At 41.7% G+C, this 20,193-nt stretch overlaps 1 protein-coding gene across 7 annotated transcripts in view; it reads left to right on the forward strand.

Moving 5' to 3' along the window:
• RIMBP2 (RIMS binding protein 2) overlaps positions 1-20,193 on the forward strand; it is a 349,201-nt gene that overhangs the window by 166,084 nt on the left and 162,924 nt on the right. The window lies entirely within an intron of this gene.

Consider the following 20,193-nt stretch of genomic DNA (forward strand, 5'->3'; position numbering starts at 1 on the left):
TCTGGGGATGTCCCTAGTCGCAGCAGGGCTGAGGAGGATGGGACTTCCTCTGCAAGGAGCAGCCAGGGCTGGGTCAGACCTCCCCCCACCCCCAAAACCTCTCCGGCTTCAGGAAGCTCTGCACTCCCGACCTCCTTCCTGCCCCCATCGCTCCTCAGCCGTGAGGAGGAGGGGTCACTGTATGGGGAGTTGCTCCCCCGTCTGCCCACCCCCATGCATCTGGATCCACCTCATACCCAGATTGCCCTGCCAATTCCTGGTCAAAAAGGGACCCTGATGGCTCTGGTCAGCACCGCTGTTCAAAGTCCAGTCAGCAACACACTAGGGCTAAGGCAGACTCCCTGCCTGCCCTGGCTCTGTGCGGCTCCCGGAAGTGGATGGCATGTCCCTGCAGCCCGTAGGTGCAGGGACAGTCAGGGAGGCTCCACACTGCCCCTTCCCCAAGCGCTGGCTCCACAGCTCCCATTGGCTGGGAACTGCGGCCATTGGGAGTTGCAGGGTTGATGCTTGCAGCCGGGGGCAACACGTAGAGCCACCTGGCTGCCCCTGTGCCTAGGGGGCTGCAGGGACATGCTGGCTGCTTCTGGGAGCCACCTGAGGTAAGCGCTGCCTGGAGCCTGCACTCTGAACCCCCTCCTGCACCCCAACCCTTTCCCCAGCCCAGAGCTCCCTCCCACACTACAAATCCCTTGGCCCCACCCCCCAGCCCAGAACCCCCTCCTATACACCATACCCTTCATCCCCTCCCCACCTCAGAGCCCGCACTCCCAGCCAGAGCCCTCACCCTCTTCTGCACCCCAACCCTTTGCCCAAGCCCAGTGAAAATGAGTGAGTGAGCGAGGGTAGGGGAGAGCAAGTGGTGGAGGGAGGGGGATGGAGTGAGTGGGGAGCAGGCCTTGGAGAAGGGGTGGGAGAAGTGGCAGGGCCTCAGGGAAGGGGTGGGGCAAGGGTGTTTAGTTTTCTGCACTCAGAAAGTTGGCAGCCCTAGGTGAATTGGGGTGCAAATAGTAGATGAATTATCTGATTTGTGGATGCAATTTGCACCTGCAACAGCAGAGGCAGTACTGAATTTGTGTTGAAGAATACAATACATGCGTATTAATTCGCTGTCTTGCTTTTTCTCCTCTCTCTGTTCCCAACTTATTGTGCACATGCTTTTTTCATATCTACACTGATTTTTCTGGAGCAAACTTCTTTGCACTGATCACAGTGCACTGATCACCTTTCAGCTGTGTGTCACATTCTCAAACTCCTCCTGCCAATTTCTGCCACAAAATGCACAGTACTCCCATTGTATCAGAAATGCCTTGATTTTCTTCCATCCAACATCTCTCTACTTTTATTAGTGGTAATCGGAGGATGAAATCTCTCGAGGTACACCATACCCAGAGCACAGGTCTGCAGAAACCTGCTACTGTTACCTTTTAGAGTGATGGATAGGGTCTGCATGTTGTCTCAGAGTCCAAACTTTGGTTGACTTTAACGATCTCATTGTGGAAAAGGTATTTTTACTAGTTTCCTTAGCTTCAGTCACACACTCAGAATCATAGTCAGCACTGATCAGTGTCTAATACATTTTAGGCTATTTCTCATTCATATGTCACAGCTTTCATTCCATTTTATGTGACAAGCAGCAATACGGTCATTACAAATGCAACCTCTTATTTCATATAAGTGTCAGCCCCATTAGAACCATCAGCTTGCTGTCTGTATGCTGATGGCAGTTGGTCTTTCTAGAAGTTCATGGCTTAAGGCAGAAGTTGAACTTCACTTATGAAACATCCATTTACTTTTTGTGAGTCAAGAGAGGGAAATTCCTACAATACAGAAACCCTGTGTTGTAAACATCTGACACAATTCACTCCATAACTCATAGTATAGCTCCCCCTTGGATGCTGGAATGAGAATCCTTCTCCATCCATTCTAAAAGCACAGGCCTTTACCATTTGAGCTAAGGTACACGTCAGTTACATGATGGTGGTTGTAGTAAAGCACTTATCTTCCCTCTGAGCCAGCCACTAGATGGCAATATTGCCTAGCAATGCAGTAATCCACATATGCTATACTAAAAAAAGTCAATTCCACCTACACTTTGTGTCTATCTAAAGAGTAATTAGTTTTCATTCCTGAGAGCGTGGCCATGTGCCTTTGAATTTTTTCAGAAAATGACAACCATGTTTTCAGGAAGTATAAAGCTTGGGGAAAGTGCTGGATTGATAGCCAGGAATTTTACAAGAGAGAGGCACCATAAAGAATAGCAGAAAGCTTCTCCATACTGTCCTGCTCATGTGTCTCAACTTAACATATAGGGACTCTCTCAAGAAGAGACAAGGTTGGTTTGGTCTACATGCCCAGTCTTTGGTCTCTGCTGAAATTGCCAACAATTTAGTGTGTGTGTGGACTGGGGCACAGGAACTAGACAGAGGCAATCCATGTAATTTCACACTGTCCTTGAAATTACTCTCTTACTTTAGTAATGTTTCAGTCACTGCCCCTCAGGGCTGGATTCAAACCAGCAACCTAGAATTAAAAGGCTCCACATCTCACTCAGGGCTGGCGCAACCCATTAGGCGACCTAGGCGGTTGCCTAGGGCACTAACATTTGGGGGGCGGCGACCACGGCAGCCAGATCTTTGTCCGCCTCTGTCGAGGGCGGTATTTTGGGGGCGGGACCTTCTGCCGCCTGGAGCTCCAAAAAAGCTGGCGGCACTCCTGATCTCACTAACAAACTCCTGAGGCAGTTGGTCTCTTATACAGTTGTTTTAATAAGTTAGTCCATTTGCCATAAAACTTCTGGAATGTTCTGTATCCTGTTAGCTTCTTTTCTGTGGCTGTCACTTTTTAAACACTCAAGAACATAAAAATGGCCATTCTGGGTCAGACCAAAGGTCCATCTAGCTTGGTATCTGTCTTTCAACAGTGGCCAATGCCAGGTGCTTCAGGGAGAATGAACAGAACCAGTAATCAAATGATCCATCCCCTGTTGCCCATTCCCAGCTTCTGGCAAACAGAGGCTAGGGAAACTTGGCTGCTAGGTATGCAAGACAGCCATTATGACGAGGATTAGAAAGATTTGGTCAGTCTCATGATGATTTTCATCTCTTTTAATTGAGATATCGCCCAGCACAAAGTATTGATATCTTGGGTCTGTAAATCAAGTGCAGCATTTGTGATCCTGTGCATTGTTTGAGTAAACCAGATCTCTTTGTTTACTTTATTTAAAAGCCCTTTGCAGAATTTCTTCACTGGGATTTACAAGGACATGGCTTGTTTCCTTCTCCAGTCAGGCAGTTTGTACTAAGACCCTTTTATCTTGGGCAGTGGCAGTGTCACAATACAGCTCTTTTGTATTTCCAGACATTGCAAATGATAAAATAAAGTGGCATGGAAGTTGCTTGATGGAAGAGAACAAAGTGCAGCAGGGCTGAATGGCCGCTATGTGCCAGCTTGATCTCCTGCCCTGCCTCACAACTGATTAGCAGTGCTAGGTCTGCAGGTGGCTGGGCTGACTGAGAAGTGGGCAAGAGCAGGGAGCGTGAGAAGGGACAAGACCCATAGCCATCAAGTCCCTGTAAAAATGTTATGCTTTGGTCATCAGACTGGCCAGTGGGAAGGTGGAGAGGTTGAACATGGCAGAATGGTGTGGTTGCTGTCTGCTGTGCACAACTTGTGGAGCAGGTTGTGAGGGCCTGGAGTAACTGAAAAGGTCTGATGTCACTTAGGAGGAATGATTATGAATGCTTGGGTACAGTAAGCAGGGCTGGATGAAGGAAATGTCTATTGGGGTTCCCTGCTGGGAGGAACCCAAAATTGTAGCGGGCACAAAATATGGGCGCTGGGGATGCTTTATCCGCCCTTTCTAAGAGCCATAAGTTTGCTAGCTTTGGGGGAATCCACATCCCATTTTAATAACCTGGATTCCTTGGCTGAACTTGTCTCAAGTATCCATGAACCTGACTGGATGTTTGCTGCCATGACTAAATTGCTGCTAGGCCTTCTGAATTACTGACAGTGCTAATTCGCTTTAGTCCAGGCTAACTATCTAGTATTTAGCTAGTTTTTGTACACACTGTAACAGGGTCAGCATCCACCTCTCATAAGTGCCCCCTTTCTCTCTGGCGATAGTGCCTGCAATCACAGTCTTTTCATGGGGTGGCACCCACTTCTCGTGGGCAGCCTACTTTGGTTGGTTGGGTGTGAGCCTGCTTTTGGTTTTAGTTTTTATATCAGAGTGGCACCAGCCTCTCGCGAGCACACTTCGCCCCCCTTCCCCTGGGCTGATGGTTCTCTTGGTGAGTCTTCAGCGACTCAACCCTCTGGCGGAACCATATACACTGTCCCCCCTTCTGGGGCATACAGTCCCAAGTTCTTATCATAGTCCTGGTGTGGGGCTGTAGCTCTTAGGCTTCTTTCCAGAGGCACTGCCTTCATCAACCACCCACCTTGGGCCCATCTTTGTACCCGCAGCTAGTGGTGTGTCAGCAGGCCTCCCTGGGCTCAGTCTTCAACCAGACCAGCAGGGACCATCTCAGTACCCTTACTGGCCTGGTGAGGTTCTGTGCTCAGTCCTCCTGGGCTTCAGCCTGCCCGCACTGACCGTCTGCTGGTCCTGCGTCTCTTCCTACCAGCCAGGCACCTGCTCTTCAGCAGCCTTCCCTGGGCTTCAGTCCTGTCTTCAGTGAGTGCTCTACAGTGAGCTGTCCATGGTACTGCTGCTTTGCCAGTCACCCAGGCTTCACTCCTCAAGCTCCACACAACTGACTGCTCTGCTCTGCTGTTTGTCTTATATAGGGCCCTTCTAGTCCTGGATTGGTCACTCCATCAGCTCCCCTGATTGGCTGCTCTTCTGCAGCCACTCTAGGCTGCGTGGAGGACTTCTCATTGCTCTGTTCTGGAGCAGGGTGATGCAAGGCCATCAGTCTGGTTTAGGGATAGTGAGAAGTCACAAACAAGGACTATGTTTGCATTCCTTGTTCTCCTGCTCATGTGTGCTTTTTAACTGTTTGCCACTCACCCACAACTCCTTCTACTCAATTAGTGTTCGCTGGCCCTTGAATATTTAAGCCCCCCTGAGGTCATGTGACTTTGATCTCCCCTGTCAGTGTGTCCTCTCACTGACACCCACAAAAAAAGTCAGACAATCCCAGTGCAGTCACTTACAGGCTTGATTTCAGTCAAAGGCCCTAGGCTTATGCGTGGCACACCATCTCAGTCATCCTGTATCCTTTGAGAGACTCAAATGGCTGTTCTTGGACTATGTCTTGGTGAATGATATGCTGTTCAGAATGACCTGTAGATTACCTCTTGTCCTCAGAAATGGTCTAGTGCATCTTGAAGTGAATGTCTAATAGGATGTATGGATACCAGTAACATATCATTGGTTACTTTGGATAAACCCTATAAAACTTAACAGGAGAAACAAAGACAAGCATTAAAGGTTATTGTTTCTGGAGAGGAGATAGTGTAAAGGTACCACATAAATTAAATGAATGAATGAATGAACGACTTGTTGCTGGATTCCTCAGCTGTACCAGACTGATGTGGTGGGAACAAGATGCTGGCAGTACAGACGGAACTTTTTGTTTCTCTGTTTGTTTTTTGGGAATAAAAGTAGGTTACTTCGTTATGCTTTAATTTCCAAGTTAGAGGCATGCCAGTAGTGTCTAAATATCTTTTCATTTGAATAATCTCCTTAACTTTGATACTAACATCACTTTAGATTTTTAAAACAGAAGGGATTTTAAATATCAGATATCTTTTTACTGTTAATGCTGATCATCCAGGTTTGGTGATGTGCGAAAAGAATTCCAGGAGAAAAGACTAATCACTTTCACTTTTTTTATAGTCAGTTTCCAGTTATTTTCACTTACGGGCTCTAATACATCGGCATGATGCTGTAATGTTTAGGAAAGACTAGGTTTTCCATGCTATTAGAATTAAACTGTTAGTCAGCAGGGGCTGGATCTTATGTGTGTGTGTGTGTTGTTTGTGTCTGTGAACCAAGAGTGGGGCAGCATTTAATGCTTTATGAATATTTCCTTTCCTCTCCCAGTCCCCTCCCTCCATGATTAACTTGACTTGCAAAGTCTGAATTCTGAATTAGATCAGAGTTCAACCTTCCTTTGGGGGGGGGATCTGGATTAATTATTCTGGTTAGAGGCCCCCACCATCTAGTTAGGATCCAGGTAAAGTCATGAACTTCTTACCACATCCAAAACCTTGGAAATCCCCTTGTGCTAGTTTTGCCTCAATGCAGACAATGTCGGCTGAGTGGTTGTTGGCTAGTTCCACTATAGAAGTATGGCAGTAGGGAAGCATAAAAAGAAAAACCAGATGAAAACAGTTTTCTCCACAAATGAGCAGTTCGGTCTTGATTCATAGGCTTTTCATATCCCAAAACAAACCACCACATATCTCAGTCCCTAACATGAATTTGGCAGATGAACAGTTTCTTTAGGCACGTGATTAAGTGGCCCTCGATTACCAGTATATGCTCATCCCTGACTGTACACTCAGATAATGATAATAAAAAATAGAGGGAGGGAAGGGAAAGAAAGGAGCTGGCTTTTTGTATTCTATAGCTATTATGTATTTCAAACTGAGGAAGATTATCGGTTGTCATTTTAATGGCATGATGTTTAAAGTGTATTTTGGTTTGACAGATCCTTCTGCCCCCCGCCCCTCAAATAACTTGGATAATTGAGAGAAAGTGAGTTGTCAAATTATCTGGAATCAATTCTGCATTTCTTTCTATGGTGTTAATTAAGAGAGCAATGTTCCACAAGCAGGTTAAAGGGGAAAGCCTAATCCAGTCTCCTTTTGTTGAATGTATCTTCTTGCATTTATTCATAACATCTGCTGAGCTCATTAACAAGAAACAGTCTGCTGTTTACAGTGGCTTTTATTTTAATGTTTTATGGATTTTTCTCATTTTTGTAATTTCTCTGTTTATATTGGTCGTGATTAACTGTGAAATTCTATAAAGGGGAAAAATAAATGCTTGACCTCTTTGCATGGGATTGTCATAGGTGCTAAAGGACTTAAGGATCAAAGCCGCAATAAGAAACCCTCAATCTTGCCTAGCAGGCTGCTAGGCTCAGCACTCAGTCCCCCAAACAAACAGATCACACAGTATATTTCAGTCAAGCACACCACAAACACAAACACACACACTACAGACAACAAACTTACCCCAAGGGTAACTCCTTCACCTGGAGAACTCCCTTGCAAAACTCCCGTTAGCCGCTCCTGTTCACTTCTCTCAGTTCTTTATTATTCAACGGTATACATATTTCCCGCCCCCTCACTTATTGCATGTATTCTGCAGAGAATTGCACAGGTCTATTAAGCAGAACAAAGTTTTGCTTAGCTATAGGAAATCAAAAATGCGTAAGTGAAGGAAATGGATTAAGCAGATAATCTCCAGTCACACCTCAAAGGATTGGAAGCGTGACATTTAAAACACTCACAACTTCATGCTGAGAAATTTCAAAGAAAGCGGAAGGTGATTTTCATGACTTACTCCTGCATTAACAATAACAATTATTTGTTTTTGTTTCAAACAAGGATCTCAAAGTGCTTTACAAAGATTATAAAATGTCTTTAGTTCTACGTAAAAGGTTAACTAAGATGGAGGATATTGTTTCCAGTAAAAAGTGTGAACAAAGCATTGCATCTACATCTATTCTAAATGAATGAAAGACATTGGCAGACAATATGGAAAAACATAAGATTTCTTGATTCCCTTCCAGCCTCCAGTCATTTTATTTTTTTAACTAGCAGTGCAAACAGTGAAAAATGTTTCCTGCTGATTTGTTAAAAGAGGGACAGAAAGTACTATTGGTTTGAGAACAGGACTGGGAGTTAGGAACTCCTGGGTTCTAATTCCAGTGCTGATACACAATCTCTGTGTGACCTTGAACTCTATCAGTTTCCCCATATGTAAAATGGGGATAATTTTTATCTATCTCACAGGAATGTTATGTATTGATATTTCCAGATGAAAAACACTATATACTTTAAGGGATCAGGAAAACACACCTTTCCAAATCTACAATTAGTGGAAAACAATGTTCAGATACCATGGTGACTGGGACCATATGAATACCTAGATAGATTGTTAGTCGTTAGTTGTCAGAAATATGTCAAAAGTGCATTTGCAAATGAAAATTTCTATACAGATATTGGTAATAAAGATTAGAAACAGTGTCCTTGCCCCTTGTGTGTTTGTTCTGATCATATAAAGTTTCTGTCCTGGGGTGTTTCTTCGGTTGAGTGCTTTGATTGAAGGAGGCAGTTTTGCAGATGATGCTGTGTGGGAACTGAGAGCTTTCTCCTCACCACATGCAAGTTTCTTCAGCTCTTGACTAAATCTGTCCTTTATTTTCCTATCTCACAAGTTGGCATTTAACCTACAAACTCGATGGAACTACCATTCTTTGGGGACATCTCCCCAGGAGAGTGAGTAATTAGCTTGACTGTTCCTTTCTCAAAAAATATCTGAAGTATATTTTAACAGGATAACTGAAGGCCAAATTCATGGGATAGCTTCCATTTAGAATGAATGGTTGAAAGGCTAACCCAAGCTATGTTAGGCCCAAAGCTGCTTCCTTGGGAACTGGAAGAGCTTGCATTTGTACTGTTGTGGTTTTGGTTCCTTTGCTAATGGTGATGAATGGTGTTCCAGCCCTCAGATTCATTTAATAAGCTTGTTCTAACCTCATCTGCTGAGTAAGATATATGCTGCTATTAGTCTCCCTTTAAATAGTGGTCAGCTTAGCAAAAGAGCAGAATCCCGGAGTTTGGTGCCTTTGTGATGCCCTTTTCCTCGGATGAATTAAATCCTGCTTCAGTCAAGGGTGGGTTTGTTAATGGTGCATGTAACATACAGCAGGTCACATTACATTAAAGTGATTATATTGAACTTGTTCACACATGTATAGGACCCCAAAAGAAGAGAGTAATGTAAAGAAGATCACTGCGACTTCAAATATCTTTGTGTGGCGCTAGGCTTTAGAACACCGCTACTGGGAAGTGTCATAGGAAATCACGCTTATCCTGCACGCATGAGGTACAGTGAATAATAAAGCAAAGAGGTTTATCTCACTGCTCATTAACTGTGGTTGGCCCTGCAGAAAACTTCTAAAATAAACTTAGGTGCAGTATGATAGGCAGCCAATAAATAAATAAATAAATAAAACAACATTTTGGAGATACCTGTCTCCGTGTATTAGTGTGGTCTGCTGAATGGAACATGTGAGTGTTAGCCAGGATTCCTGGGCTGAGCAGGGCGTGTAGGCTGGAATTTTGAAAACAACCTGAAGGAGTGAAGTGCTCAAATCTTATTGAAATTCGATGAGACTTGGGTACCTAAGTCCTTTAGGCTTCTTTGAAGAAAAAAACAGAAGCCTTAACCTCTCTGGGCTTTATTAATGGGCATAATAATACTTGCCTACCTCACAGGGGTAGTATGAGCACTATGGCAACAAAACTGGCCAAAGTGTCCATTTTAAACATATAGTGAATGATATCTGAACCCTCTTCCACTTTTCCTTGCCGCACATCTTTACCAGCCTAATGTATCTAGTTGTCTGTTTGACAAGTCCCACTGTTCACTTCATATTTTCTAGGCTCCAAGGAACAAATTTGTACATGTGCAGTGCTGCAACCCAGCTAAAAACATTCAAACTTGCTGGGTACTGTCAGATGGACATATTAGGAGAAAGAAAAGGAAGATACTACTTAGGGTGGGGATTCTGCAGAAGGAAGGCATGACTGCAGGTTGTTTAATGCCACTGCAATGTTTTCTACTGACAGTCACAACTGAAAATCAAGTTGTCTTTACCTAGAGAACCCTGTACAGAAGAGTTTGCAAAGTCTACAGAAGTCTGATCCCTTGTGTATCAAATTGCAGTCAGTGGTGAATTTTCATGTCCAAGCTATAAATGATTTACATGTAAGAAGTCATGAAAATTATACGTTCATTTACCTTTAATGTGTGGAAGAACAGAATCAAAATTTGCCATATGGCTTGAGGAAATGAACTTTGCTCTTAAAATCTCCAGCGTGTAGTAAGGAAACTTTAACTGATAACCCTTCACCATATATTTTAAGTAAAGTATTTCTCTGAAAATATAATTATTAAATTGATAGTGGAAGAATTTTTTTTTAAAATCCACTACTTATCAATACCCTAAATAGCAAGGGAAATGGAGAACAGGAAATGGCTTTTTGCTTAAATACTCTCTCTTTGCCTCCTCCCCCCCTCCCTAATTTGTTCCATAATTATAGCTCCTTTCTAAGAATTAGCCAAAAACAGCTGAGAAGAGAAATCCTCTAGATTACAATCAGCAGTTGCAGCAGAAATCATTCAAATAAAAAAAATTCCCTCACTAAATATAGCACAAATTGGGGGATAAAAAGAGTGAGATTAAGTAAGAGAAGAAAAAGAGGGCCTATAGTAAATTTTCTGTTTAATGCACTTTTATATTGATTTACAGAGAGCTGGGATTATTTATAAAATAGAACCACAGTAGATTACTAATGAGAGTATGTTGGAGGTGGGGAACAATGGAGAGAGTGAGTGCTGATTTAGAGGAATAACAGCACATTTGAAATAGGTGACATATATCATTTCCAAACTCTGCGTTTGCTATAAGAGAGTATAGCATCACCATACATGATGTTGGGACCAATCCTGCATCCATGCCCTAATCTGACTTCAGTAGGATATATGAGCACATAATGTTTGTAAGATCAGGCTGTTAGACCTTGTCTATTACCTATATTACAACAATGATTTTTAATTAGCCCATAACAAATAAACTGGAGATGGGCATTTTCTAACAGAAACCCTATTTCAGCTTCTTTAAATTATTATGTACATTACATTTCTTTTTAGTTTGTTTCTCCCTTCCCCTCCTCCAAAACCTGCTATTCAGAAATCATTGCTATCACTGCTGCCTTGTCAGTGGATTTATAAAGCCTGTCCATTGGCATATTCCTTTTATTGCTTTACAGAAAGTCAGGAAAAGATAGTTTTCAGGGCAATTCTTCGTTTTGCTTCTAGTTTCTGCAGAAATAAATTGTGGCTTATCTGCTTTCAAAATGCTGACACAGAGTTTGTAGAGTCCTGTGTCAGCTAGACTGGTCTCTGTTAGTGGGGAAACACGCTGCCTGTGTGCAAATTAAACAAAATAAACCCAAGCCCCAATTTGTTCATATTCATAGATTAAGGCCACAATCCTATCCTCCTACATGGGATCATTTGCTGAGTGGGGGCCTTAATTTGGAAAACTAAAACTGGATATACACTTTGCAATGCAGAAAGCAAAGCGCAGTGTATTCAGATATTCCTTTTCCTCTAATCTAACACCTACAGTAACCCTAGCACATTTCAAATATTTACATTTGCTTTGCCAGGGCCATGCATCTTCTGTTTTAAAATGTTTATTCACCCAGAAACCTTAGATCACAGAGAAGCGGCGTTCATGCGCACACAGATATCATTTACAGTGAGGCCCTAAGAAATCACTCTCATAAAAGTAAATTCTTGTCAAAACATTTATGTCAAAGATGGAAGCTGGTTCAGTGCTGCAGGGCTGGAAATACTTTAAACTCTGGAGCCGTACATTCTGCATTAGGAAATTTAGAAGACATATTCATACTGTATGTGTAAATGTGCTTATTAGGCTGACAGACATTTTGATTGCCGCTGGAGCAGTGTGATCTGCCAGACCTCTAATTTGTAGCAAAAGGGGAAAAAAGATTTCTTTTTTCTCATTCACGTGTCAGCCTTCATTCGGGACTAGATGGGGAAAGCAGCCATGGAGGTAAAGTTCACTTTGAGGTATGCTAGAAAATGCACAATCTTCTGAGTCTTTTATTCAATTTTTAGGAATCACCCTTCATTTTGCTTTCCTGCCCATATGGCAGTATAAGTTAATTCAGTGGTACTTCGTACAATTTAACTCCAGTGTTGGTGAAATGAGAGATTTCATCTAAGATCTGCAATGTTTAAGTGATTTACCATAAAGCAAGGATAGGGAAGGCTAATTTGCTAGCTATATCTCTCATTTGCATGGAGACACAAATCCATGAATTAAACTTTTAATTGATTTAAAAGGCTACCTTGATTGGCCTCTATAGACAAAAGGCCAGAGTGGTTTGAGTTTGATGGTATAGTATCATATTGTATAGAGCCTCCTCTCAATGTGCTCTTGTCCATGAAGGTAGGTACATTTCATATGCACAGTTTATTTAAAATAGAGTATACCTCATATGGTCATGGTTCAGTTATAATCTTTGAATTGTGTAACCAAAATCCCAAATTAGGAGAAGCTAAAAATAGAAGCAGCAGCAGTTTGAAATGATGTGAAACTGATTTCTTCAACAGATATAAGTTTTACTGCCACCTCAGTGTCTAGATGGAGTATTTGTTAAGTTAATAATTTACAGTAATACACAGTGACTGTAATCTGGGCCCCAACTCTGAGTTCAGTTAAGTCAAGATATCACCTGGTATCATACCAGGTGCATGTGTCGTGGAAATAAACTGAAGACTCTAGTAAGTGGAATTCCTCATAATGTGGGGTAATGTGTAGCCATTTAAATGCAGTGTGTGTGTGTGTGTGTGTGTGTGTGTGTGTGTATGTATATATTTAGAATTATTTAGAATAATATTAGGGAAACACAGAAGGAAAAAATTATATAATATTTGAAAAGATGGTGAAAACGACATTTCCTCCTAAAATAAAAATTTGTCATCCTTTGTCTAGTAAACAGATTTTGTAATGGCAGTAATCTTAATTAATTGTTTGTATTATGGTAGAGTCCAAAATGTGCTAGGTGTTGTCCACACATTAAAGAAGATTCAGTCCCTGCCTCGAATTGTCTATAAGATAAATAAATAGCAGAAGCCCAAGAATTACTCATGAATATTTGCTCAAATTTGAAAGTAGATTTTTATTTGATCACATTTGTCACCCTTTCAGGTTTATTTTCCATCAATAGTCAAGCGCACAAACCTAATTGGAGCAAAAAACTTGTAAAATGTTTGAATATTCATAAAAATGGAGTTTCAAATGATGCTGTGTTGTCAGTTCACACTGTGTTAGTTAGCTACGTAGGTCATCCAGTCAAGGAACAAAATCACTATCACACGGTTTATGTAATTACCCTATGCAGAACAATTATGAATGTTTCATATGAATATACAGCTTGAAATACGCACTTTGCATAAGTCACATAATACTGTTTTTGTTCTCTGATCAAGTGACTTATGCAACAAACCAACGGAGAGTGGATTTCAGTTTGCAAAAATTTTAATTTGGATATTCACCAGCAGTCCATACTCTCGGATTTATTCACTGGAAAAAGTGTACAAATAATTTCAAACAAATAGACTTGACAATTCTGTAGTCTGCTCATGAAAAATTCAGAAACAGAAAAGTGAAATTTATTAAATAAACTATTTATCACAAACTAGTTACTCATCTACACTGCTATACAATCGTATGATGTTACTAATATACAGTACTCTAGGCCCAGGGGCCTCAACCAAAGCTCAGTGATGTCACAGAGCATCTATTCAATGACTATTGAATGGGAGTTTGATCAAGGTCTTGGTGTGGTACTGTAAATTGCTTCCAAGAAACCCTGTTTTTGTGTGTTATTCAAACAGGCATGTTTAAAGGGAGACATCATATAATTGCAGCCTATTATGCAACTTTGGCCTTTAGCAGATGTCTTTAATATCAGGCTTACCATTATATCTCACTGTGCTTAATCAATTGCACTGGTATTTGACAGTTTTGGTTTACACACTCTCTCTCTCTCTCTCTTTTCCTCCTGTTTCATCATCTGTTCCCTGAGTCATAGCAACCTAATTAGAAATTATTTAATAATAATAGGAGTGTGTGCATGTGGGATAGGTTTGCCTTCTTGGAGGCTTCATCACATGACATAATCTTTAATTAAAGTTTAATCTTTAATTCCTGCAGACTGCAGGATAATCCTGGAGGGCTGGCAACCCTTAGATAGGGAGGTATTCACAGTCTTGCTATAATTAGCTGCTGCATCCATTTCCCGGAATATCTTTTCTACACTGGCATTTTTCAGTCCAATAATTGCATATATTATAAACTACCAATCATATAAATATGAGAGACTGCACAGTGTTTACAGGAGACATACTATATATTTACTTTTGTGTGTATATAAAATGTATTAAATATTCTTGCTAAAAAGTTAAATCATTCAATTATATTGTTAATGTAAGTGGAACTATTGGGCCAGGTCCTCAATCTGAGGTAAATGGTGTAACTCATTAACTTCATTGGGCCCACAGTAATTTGTCAGCTGAAGTTTTGGCTCACTGTATCCAGAGTCAGCTCACTCTCTCTCCCTCCGTGCCCAATAGTCTTGTTTTTACTTTATCTCTGTTCCTGAACCCATTTTTGTCATGTATTGAAGAAACAGGAGTTTGCATTAATGTTACCTTATTTTCCGGTAGTTACTGCTTTCCTTTGCTATTGTCATTTCTTGGATAAAATAAACAAGGCTGTTGAATGTTTTGTACGGGCAGGGGACATCGGCTAATTGTGACCAAAAGGAGAGTATAGGGATAACAATCCATCATCCTTTGCCATTTGATAGCCCGATGTTGTAACATTTTAAATGCATCCCTCACAATTACTACAGTTTGTCAAGATGGGGAAGGCGGTTGGCTAGTGTTAATAACCAAACTGACTAAATGCAGTGCAGCAGATCAGTTGAAAGGGATGATGTTGAGAGAGCTGATTTCAGCTGATCTTTGTAGTACTTGTAAATAGTAATGTACAGAAAAGAAATTATGTTGTTTCTGTATATTCTTTGCTGTGTTGGGCGGTCTGTTGGTTTTTCTCAGAATTAGGTTCAAAGATATCCTAATCATTAGTCCTCATTTGCACATAAGCCTCTAGATCAGATAACTTTGAGGAAGCTCAGATCTCGGTTCAACCATGAGCCGTCCTACTATTTTGATAATTGATCAAACAAAAATCCAAGATTTCAACCCTCCCAGACTTGAGGGAAGCTAAAATGTAGGCCTAAAATTCATAGCCGACTTGACAATTTATGTTGCAGTGCCAGAGAAATTAAATGCTAAATAATTTGTAAAGACCCCTAAAGTGAAATAGAATTAATATCAGAATTAATTATTTTCTTTCTGATCTTTAATTCAGCATGAGAAACTTTCAAAGCTTCATTCTGGTAAAAGATAGTAGTAGATTCCAGTAACAGCCATTCTGTACCTATTCTAGGGTGACTAGATGAGAGACGTGAAATATGAGGACGTGTGGGGCGGGGGGTGCAACAACAACAACAACAAAAAACCCAAGAGCTGGCGGCGGAGGAAAAAACAAAAAACCCAAGGGATGCTGGAGCATAGGAAAAATTGGTGGGGGGTTAGCACTCACCGGCAGCTCCATGCCCCGCCCCCCCCACCGCATCAGCTCACCTCCACCTCCCCTGAGCTGGCTGCCACTTCCTGCTTCTCCCCCCTCCCTCCAGTGTTGAACCACCCTACAGCTGATTAGCGCAAGCCTGGGAGGGAGCGGGGAGGAGGAGGAATACGGCTTGCTTGGGGAAGAGGCGGGGCCAGGAGATTTGGGAGGGATCCAATAAGGCAGTGAGGGGGCGGGGCCAGGGAGGGGATTTGGGGGGGATCCAATGGGGGAGGGAAGAAGGGCCGGAGTGGAGTTGGGGGGGGCACAAGCCCCCTCCACCTGTGCACCGGAGGGCAAAATATCGGGACAATTCATGTCCTGACTGATGTTCGGTTGGGACGCGGGACAAACAAGTAAATATTGGGACAGTCTTGATAAAATCAGGAAGTCTGGTGACCCTAACCTATTTCCACCAAGTTCTAGGATTTCTTCTTGCTATATGTTCCAGTCTATGCATTCAATGAAGTAGGCTGTAGCCCACGAAAGCTTATGCTCAAATAAATTTGTTAGTCTCTAAGGTGCCACAAGTACTCCTGTTCTTTTTGCGGATTCAGACCAACACGGCTGCTACTCTGAAACCTGACCAAAATGTGTTTATGTTCATGGCGTTAGAAGCACAAGTGCCACTGGAGCTGAGATTTATCTTCAGCTAGTTCAGACCATAGATTTCTGTCTACGGAGAGGCACAATAACAGAAATATTTAAGAAACTAAGGAAAAAATACTAAATTATCCAATGGATTTTAAAAAAATTACTGGCCAAATTTTTAGCTAATTTAGATTGCAATAGCTCTAGAAAGGGCAGTGAAGTTATGCCAATATACTGCAGCAGGGGTCAATTCATTGCTTGTGAGTGGTGCTGGACTGACAAACCTGGAGATGGACTCCTCTATTTACATAGACCAGGTATAGGATGGGTAACAATGGAAGCTCCTCCACAGTACCCTGCCATTCTGCCTAACCCCTGATGGACCCCCATGGAGGAGTGAGAGAAGGTAGTTCAGTCTCCCTGTGTATTCAGTCCTTTACTTCTCTATTAATGCTGCTACGAAGTGTGTAAACTGTGATGGGTTTTGTGGTGTCAATTCCTGTCCTCTGGGAACCAGATTGGGACCTCCAAACCTGTTCAACATAGGACACGATCCAAATGTTGGATGGCGATGACATTAATTCATTATCAATCTGTGACAGATCGAATTGGTGTGCTAAAGCAGTGGTCTCCAAAGTGGGGTGCGCACGAGGATCCTTTGGGGCGTGCAGAAGGAGGAGCACCGCCGGAGCTGCTTCGGCAGTTCGGGTAGGAGTCTGAGCGCTTTTTTTGTTTGTTTTGGCAGTTTGGGTGGGAGTCTGAGCACTTTTCTTTGCTTGGGGCAGCAAAAATGGTAGAGCTGGCCCTGTGGCGCGGCAGGGGTGCATGCTCAAAAAATTTTTACTGATAGGGGTGCGCGATCAAAAAAGTTTGGAGACCACTGCCCTAAAACATCCCATCATGCAAGTTACTTTGTTAATTAATAATTATATTCATCTTCCCCAAATCTGTTGAATTATTAAAATCTCAAATTCAATGTTTTTCACATCGCATTCAGGGCCAGTGAAGTAATTTTAATTTTCTTTGTTATGTCTTATGGCTTTGGATATATTTGCCCACAAACCCTATATACATTTGTAACATTCTATTAATCCAGTTCGTAAAAAATTTCATCTTTCTATTTCTCAAGGCTCATTTCCCAAAGTCTTTTAATGTCAGAAAGCAAATGTTCTAATTTAGAGCCCTGTCATCTTTTCACTGAGGTCAATGAAACAGCTCCAATTGATTTCACTGGGAACAGGATTAGACCCTTAAGCGCCAAGAAAATTTGAGTTTAAAACTATGTGGGGGACAAAGTAAGGCTAACGTAGAGTCATAGGGCTAGAGGGACCTCGAGAGGACATCTAGTCTATTCCCCTGCGTGGTGAGCTCTCCATCACTCTCATTCTTTAAAGTAAGGCTATTTTTAAAAAATATATATTCTCTAGCACAAACAGAAGTTATGGCTTGGGGCAGAAATTATTGGGTGAGATTCTTTTGTCTGGGTTGTGCAGGAGGTCAAACTAGACTAATTGTTTCTCACTTAGCCTTTTCAGGTTGGTGATTCCCCTTATTCAAAGTTTAAAATTAGTTGAGAAACACTGTATTAAATGGTTATGATGGTCCCTCCTGGCCTTAACATTTATAAACCACAATCACCGTTCTATGCATTTACACCAAGGCCTGTGTTGTTTGTGTGTGTGCAGTAATCGGTATAACAGCACTAGTGCTGACAAGGACAAATCATTATTTTACCCCTCTTACAAGGGATAAACTTTGATTAGCTCAATTATTGCAACCCCCTGCATGTCCTCCTTTCCATTGAGGGGTCAGTACTAATGGAGCTACCCCAAATGCTGGATACCAGGGGCTAAATCAGGGCTTAGATTTCCCTCCCACCCACCTGCATGGTCCTTAGCAGTCAACTTTTAAAGAATGAACAGAAAATTTAACTATTTACTCAAGTTCCAGATCATTTAAGACTTCATTGGATGGCCTGCAGAGAAGCAGGAAATTGTGTATGGCTTGATAGCCATCCTTGTGCAAATAAAGTTAATGGTGCTTTACAGAATTACCTTTTTTGATGATGAGCTTTTGCTTCATCTCGGCACAGTGACTAGGAAGTTGTGGGGGCACACTAAGGACCTCCTCTTGCACAACCCCCAAGGGAGAGATGTTCTGTTTTCAGGCAGTCACTAGAAGGTCAGCACCAGCTTGTAAGGAAGATGAATTTTAATTGATCAGCATGCTTCAGTACAGCACGGGTGAGCAGAATGAAACTCTCACTCCTTTTTGTTGCCTGTGTCACTGAGGAGGGCAGGTGGATGCAACTGCATGTATGTGGCACTGCTTTCTGAGTAAGTTGGAGTAAAATGCATGTTATTGTTACTGCATGCGTTTCAGTGAATGAAATAATTAGCAATTTAAGACTGAGGGGGAAATGCACCTAATTACTCTTGTTGAAGCGAATTTGCGATTAATTGAAGCAACCAAGTAACATGTTTATTAGTGATCTGGAAACTATTTGGGAATATAAGGGAAACTGTGAAGAGACAATTCTGATTGCAACTTCATAATACATTTGTAACTGGTCATTCCTTAACCTGCTGATAGGAAACAAGGATGATAGGAAACAGGGATCAATTTGGGATTAGTGTCCGGAGGTTGGCGGAGGGGGAAAAACCCCATGGATTCTGAACACTGTTCCAGTGCTACACAGTTCTTAAATAATTAGTTCCCTACATGGCCTCAAATTTGCAGAATTGGGGCCATAATGATTTACTTTTCATTTGGTTTTGTGTTAAGCAGACTATATGCAAAGGATTGGTTTATGGCCTTCATGATAATATAGATAGCTATATAAAATAATTTTCCACAAGTAACAGGGATATCTTGAATACCTTGTTCAGATATCTGTTGCCTTTTCTGTGAGATCAAATTAAAGGTTTTTCTGGGTGATCCTGCCCCCAAATGCATGGAAAATTGTCTTCACAGAGCACAGAGGGCTTGAAACGGATTTCAGAGAGTAGAATTAAAGATAAAAGATGTCTTCAAAATTTTGTTATTGCCAGGCTCCAACACTTCCATGGATTGAAATATTGTTTACAGAAGTCAGGGTTCTTGGTTTGAATTTCTGGATGTGCCAATGCCATTAACTTGATTAACATCAGGCAAATATTTTAAGTCCAAATTTCTGAAAGTGTTCATTGCTTCTCAGCCGCTCTGTTTTCAGAGGAGTGACTTGAGACACCCCAAAATGCCTGTTTTATGGACATTCCGTAACAGCTGTGTTCTTCAGTTTCCTCTTTGTAAAATAGGTATCCTATATACCTCACAGGTTTATAGGGCCCATTGAGATCCTCATCTGAAAAGTGCTACATAATAACAAAACAATTTCACACTTTTATATGCCCTAGTCTTGCTTCACATGCCACTGACAGTGCTTTGTGTGTATGTATGTGTATGTCTGTATGAGTGATATATACACATGACACATAAGTGGAGGTGCTATCTATATGACAAATTGCATTTAGTAGCTCACCCTTCTACTAATCCTTCCAACAAAGGGTTACTCCTGACGTTCCACGCCCATGAGCAGCTTCGAAGAGACACCATAAGAACAATTACAAAGCCAAACAGCAAGACAAATATTTTCTTCTTTTCTGCAAGTGTGGAATTCTCCCCTGCTCCCCTCCTCCAAAAATTGCCTAGTAATTACTTCTTATCTAGGGAGGTCCCCAGATATTGGACCTGTAAAATGTACTCCCTGTCTGTTAGTCTGTGTACACTGCTTGTCTCATGTCTTACATCAATTCTTTAGGGCAGGGACCATCTTTTTGGTGTGTTTGTACAGTGCTTAACGCAAAGGGGTCCTGGTCCATCAGTGGGGCTCCTAAGCGCTACCACAATACAAAATAATAAAATCATGACATTTTATTTGGAGAGGCTATTATAGGTCATTTTTATGGTTTCTAATATTTGTTAGTTATAATTTTTCTCCTTCTCTGATGCCTGTGCAGTTGGGCTCAGGATAACTCAAGTTAGATAAACGGAAGGATACAAAAAAGTTGCTAATACAATGTTTAAAAACCTTCTAAAACATCATTAAGAGTCTTTTGTAAAATATATCACATCATTGCAT

This window comes from Gopherus flavomarginatus, chromosome 15 (assembly GCF_025201925.1).
Source record: "Gopherus flavomarginatus isolate rGopFla2 chromosome 15, rGopFla2.mat.asm, whole genome shotgun sequence".
Classification (NCBI taxonomy): domain Eukaryota; kingdom Metazoa; phylum Chordata; order Testudines; family Testudinidae; genus Gopherus; species Gopherus flavomarginatus.